Here is a 6,000-nt window from a genome sequence, read left to right on the forward strand (position 1 = left end):
TCTACCAGGTTCATCCTACCTTCACAGGTTCTCTGGTAGAACATTCAGCTGCCTTTTGCACCTCCCATTTGAGGCACATAGGAGCTTGAGGCATACATCCCATTTCCTAGGAGCCAGGGGCATGCCTCACATTGCCCTATCTGGCACAGTCTTCCATTACTGCTGCTCTGTTATCCTTCAACCACTTTGGAGTTTCTGGGCCGCCCTGAGCAATGGTCTTTTGCCAGGTCTCCAAATCAGCATCAGGAAAGCATTTCTACATTTGATTCTCTCCTCATCTTATCTCTATCCATCTGCAGGAACTTAGTACCTCAGAGGGGTGATCAGGACACTCTTGCCTGTCTGCTGCTCTTACATTTCTCTTCCCCTATTTATCCTCACACCTCTGCTGCAAGGGTTTACCTCCTCTAGAGAATGCAGGGACTGCCCCTGTAGTATGTCCTGAGTTCCCTGCGCTCCCAGTTTATCAAAATCTCAGTGTTCAAATCCAAAGTCTCTGGATTTTGGTTTAGGTGTCTCAGAACAACTAGAAATTTGGAATTAATAAAGGAAAAAATATATTGATCTAATACTCCCAAAGTATTATCTGTTATAGCTACAACTCTCCAAAATAGTGTCCATCTTGCATGGAGAAGCAGGCATCTCTTCTCTCCTCTGTTCAGCTCATCACACCTGCCCCCAGTGGACAGGTTGGGTCTACATTTTCAACTCCATGAATTTCTATTAAGGAGATTCTTCTAGCTCCTCTCCGCATTGGCTCCTTTAATCCCTGGGATCCATATGCAGCCCAACCCTGATCTAGCCTTCAGCTTCTTCCTCTCGGCCTTTGTCCTGGGTTACCAGTCATTCTGTTCCATTCCATTCTTCCAGGGATGGAAGTGACTGGGGCTGTGGATCCATGTGGGTAGAGGAAATGAAGGAATGCAGCCACCACAGGTCTGACCATGGGACCAAGCAGCTACATGGTAATCGGATATTGATCACTAAGTATAAGGCATGTGAAATATTTTGCTAAAAGAGACTGTGATTTTTTTGAGAGGCCCTTCTCAGCTAGAGGCCCTAGCTTGTTGAGGACCGGGCCCTAAATGGGGGACTGAGTATGTGCCATGTCCTAAGGAATGAGGAGAGGAAAACGTTACTCTGTTAAATTCAGAACAACTCTGTGACATTGGCACAGACTTGGCCAGAGCTAGATAACTTGTGAAGAATCAGCTGAGATGAAAATCAAGATATGTCTGACATCAAACTTGTGCTCTTTTCACTAGACCATGCTGCCTCCAGTGTTCTTTCCTTTCTGAAGTGAAGTGGTTGCAAATGGAAGAATGCAGAAGTCTGTTTATGCTCTGAGGTTCTGCAATTCTCTACACAGAGGTTAGCAGAAGGGCAAGCAGTATCTTTCTACTTCAGGATATTTTCCATACCCCAATTAAGCAAAGTGATGTCTATTAAAATCTGAAAGGAGCAGAGAAAAGAGTTCTGGCTGGATGTTTCCTGCTACTAGACACAATTGGCTTCCTGGCCTTTAGATAAGGAAGCTGACTTGATTTTTTCTCTAGAGTTTTCTGGCTCACCTTCAGGCCTAAACATATGCCTGAATTTTGCTCTAACATTTTGGATCTTGTGGTAGGCTAACTGATGCAGCCCTCCGACCCCCCTGCCACATATGCCCACGTATGTCCACATCCTACTTCCTGGAAACTGTGAATTTTAACTTATATGGCAAAAGGGACTTTGCAGACTTGATTAAGTTAAGGGTTTTGAGATGGGAAAAGTATCCTGTATGCTCCACGTGGGCCAAATGTACTGACAAGCATCCCTACAAGAGGGAGGCCGGAAGATCAGTGTCAGAAAAAAGGAAATGTGATGACAGAAGGAAGTGCTTGGAGTGATGTGCGGAAGGAGTCACAAGCTAAGGAATGCTGGTGGCCACTGAAAGCTGAAACAGGCAAGGAAAAGTGTTCTCTTCTGAAGCCTCCAGAAGGAACAAGCTTTGCGAATGCTTTGACTTGAGCCCAGTAAAATTGATTTTGGACTACAGACCTCCAGAACTGGAGGTTCTGTGTTGTTTTAAGCTGCTAAATCTGCGGTAATTTGTTATAGCAGCAATAGGACACAAATACAGATTCTAATCTCTTCCCTTACTCTCCTTTCCCTAGCATTAATTCACAATTAATGATGCTCCTGCTTTGTTCTCCATATCTTGCCTTATCTCACATCTGACCTCCTTCTATCTCTCCATCTCTGTCCCTCAGCCCATGGACTCTGTTTTTGGAATTGGCTGGTCATCAGCTTTCCTAGCGGATAATGCAAATGAAAAATCTTGCTGTCCTGAGAACAGGTGATTTCTCTGCTAGCTTTTACTTCCATGATGAGGGACATTTCTTGTCAGTTTAGTCTCGAGTGGCCTCCATGTGGTGAGTGTGGGACACTCTGTGCTGAGCCTCTTGACTCCCTTGGCCCTGAGCTGCGCTGTCTCAGGACACAATTCACAACAGCCAATGACGTATTGACTGTCGAGGTCCCAGAGGCATTCCACACCATGATAACTACTTAAATATCTGTCACTGAATACCAGAAGATCTTCATCCCTAACTGCCCCCTCCTGTTTCTCCAATTGCCTTGAAACTTGTACAAAGGGATAACAAAATGGATTCTGTCTCAGTTTTGTCTTTGTGTGAGAACAAACAGACCATTGCTCATACCCACACCTTCCAATGTGAAGTTCTTGCTCACTTTTGCAGAATTTAGAAGAGGTTTCCCAAAATTGATTGGTGGCTCTTGTCCCATTCCTCTAGCCCAGTATGAAAGGGTTGAAACTGAAGAGGAGGGGGAAGAGATTGGACAGAAGAAATTTTTGGAGAAAGTTGGTATTTTGTGATGTTTGTCCTCCTTCACCTCTAGGCATGAGAGATGGGAGAATTTCGCTTCTACCAGTCATTATGCACTCTGTAAGTTTGGGGAGCCTAAGGACTGATGAGAGGAGCTGTGGATAGCGAGGCTTGAGAAGGCAGAGCAGAGAGAAGGAAGAGGGCAGTGAATGGCATCTCTCCTGGTGGTACAGCAGAGATGCTCAAGGGTTTTCTTGCAGACTAGAGGTGGGTTTCATGGAAGTGAGATGGCCAGGTGTCATTTTGACTCTCCCAAAAGACTACTTGGAGGGGAAATGAGACCCTAACCTGGGAGGTGGACCCTCAGATGCCTAGGGTGGAGGGGGAAATGGTACGTGGTCAGGGCAGAGGAGCAATTGGGGAAGTGAAGTGTGGGAGATGGTTAGAAGCTTTACCTACAGCAAGGGAGCTGCAATGGGCCCAGTTGGAGAACCTCTGAGGAAACCATGAAGGTACTTCTGAGTCCCGTTGGCCAGCCTTTGGAATTTGCTCCCAAAGGCACTATTGCCAGTCAACAAAGACATTTCTCTCCCTTACTTGCGTCTTTCACCTGCTCCAACCCAGGAAAAGTCAGAAGCAGTCTAGTAGAGGCCAGGCAGAGAAAGGAGGTGAGGAAGAAGAAGGAGAGAGAAGAAGGAAGAGGCCAATCTCTCCTAATTCAAGTTTTTGGGCTAGGGGGTGAGGAGACGCTTCAACTTAGAATGAGGTTCAGAATTTTTATTTTACATTGGAATGAAATGAGAATGTTTTGGGGACTGAATGTGACTGGACATTTATATTTTCCACAGGAATCAGTACATTATGCTACATGTTTTGAATTTATTCCAAAGGTAGGGGAAGGACTATAACCACAGTGCAGGTTTGAGGGTATGGAGGTCAGAAGGAATAAAGCCACTTTCTGCTTATAGCCTGAGAATTCAACATGTTCAATAAGCCAGTTCCTCTTAGTTTCTGGAACAAAACCGATCTGAGATCTGGTGGTCTGAAATCTGGGAATCGCATCCTGGCTGTGACTTTTCCCTAAGACTCTCAAACCTTTTCAGTCTCAGATGCACACCATGTAGCAGAGGAGGTTTTCTCTACTCAGCAGACCATGGATCAGCTGGAAGCAGCAGAACCTAGTGGCTAAGTGGGCAGGTTCCAAATTCTGAATGCCCACGTCTGACTCTTGGCTCCCTACCCTGTGCATTTATGACATTGAGCAAGTGAAAGTCTCTATTGCCTCAGTTTCTTCACATGTAAAATGGGGAGAATGACAGTATCTGTCTCATGGGGCCCTGTGAGGATGAAATGAGATAATCCATGTAAAGCACTCAGCACAGTGTCTAGTCTATGGTAAATCCTCAAGGAATGGTAGGTATTTTTGTGTTTGAAATACTTTCAACACTTTCTAGGAAAAGTGCTAGTCAAACCAATGTTACAAATAGAAACTATTTTTTTCCCTTCACACATTTATTTCTATCTTGTTGAGCCATGTAAACTCAAATTTTTCTCTTTTGGAAAATATAAACTATTCCACCAGTTCTCTACATCAAATCCAAAGCATTTTATTCTGCCCTTGGGATTTTGTGAGAGATGTTTTAGAAGTACCTTTTCAGAAGCTTCACTGGTTGGAGCTGCTCCTGAAGCTCTGCATTCAATGTAGAAAGCTCCAGAGCTCCCAGTGTGTGCAGCTGTAGAGGGCATCTGGTGACAATCCCGAAGGAGAGGATAAATTTTAGCCCAGGAAGCCCTCTTCTGGCCAGGTGGGTGGGCATGGGGACACTGAAACCAGAAGGCAGGTCAAAAAGGAAAGCGAGTATAGGGGCTGGGAATGGTTATCCATGAGCAAATCTGGGTACAGGAGCTATTCACAGAGGTACAAGAACCCTTCTCATTTTTCCTGTGTTCCTGTTCACAGTGAGCTTACTGTCAGTGTCCTGAAGAAAGGGTGAGAGGGAGGGTGCTGCCTTGAGAAACTGCCTTACAGACTTCCTCCCTCTCTCCATCTATCTCCAAGTCCAGTGGAAAAAAAATCCAAAGAAATTCCTCTGGTTGCATAAGAAAGATGACTCTCCAGCTCTGCTCTTACTAGATGGGGGATCCACTTCTCCTCATCCTGAAAAAGGAAGAAATTTCTCATTTGTATCATGCTTAATTCCTGTCTAGGAAATTGATAGATGCTATCTCATGAGGAAGGAGAAAATTGAGGCTGAATCATGCCACACAATATTTGCCCAATGTCAGGTGTTTCCTAAGTCTGTCTCCAAGGGCTATGGCTCCAAGGCTTATATTAGGTGGGCTCTTTCACTTTTAAGAATTCTAGTGGGAGGAGTACTTTAATCACTATTGATATCATCTCCATCAAACATATATTTAAGTCCTACTCTATAAATTTGAGTAGCATTCAGATCAGTTGGATGATTTTGAAGGCTTTGGCTTGCGAAAGAGGAGTTTATTTAGAGAAAAAGAAGATATCTATTTCAAACATCCTTGAAAAACAATTTTAAGATACATAGGTTGTCCAAGTATTTACTCTAAATTCTAAGAAAAGCAATAAAACTATTTATTAAAAATTACTAAAGGTAGCATATTATTTTTAAAAAGCAAGTTTATAATACCAGGTTATATTTTTTATGATCTATATGTACGATTTCACTCTATTAGTCTTCCCATCTCAAAACTCCCTTACGTAACAGGAAAGAAAGGCAGAGAGCCATCCAGCAAAACAAAAACCACAAGCACTTTTGGACCCTCAATTAATCCAGGAACAACTACAGGAAAAGCAAAAACAAACATAATACAGATGTACCCAAGACCCACCCAAGCAGAGATGAAAAAGGTAGAATGGAACCTTCTTTCTTTTTATTCTACTATTCTAAACAACACTCCCCTTGCCCATAGCCTACCGCATATACATTCTCTTTCTTCCACGGTATGTCATTTCAAGGTATAAGGCTTGAGGTGTAATGCTAAAGATTTTCTTTGCCTAGAACTCTTCAAGACTGCAGCGTCTAATCTTGCCCATCAGAAAATAGCTCCCACTAATGATGCACTTAATGATAATATGTGACAGTGCCAGACACTGTTGTAAACACATTTCCTATACTAACTCTAATTATTACATCATGTG

Source organism: Ceratotherium simum, chromosome 1 (genome assembly GCF_057802395.1).
Source record: "Ceratotherium simum simum isolate JZ-2026a chromosome 1, ASM5780239v1, whole genome shotgun sequence".
Taxonomy (NCBI): Eukaryota; Metazoa; Chordata; class Mammalia; order Perissodactyla; family Rhinocerotidae; genus Ceratotherium; species Ceratotherium simum.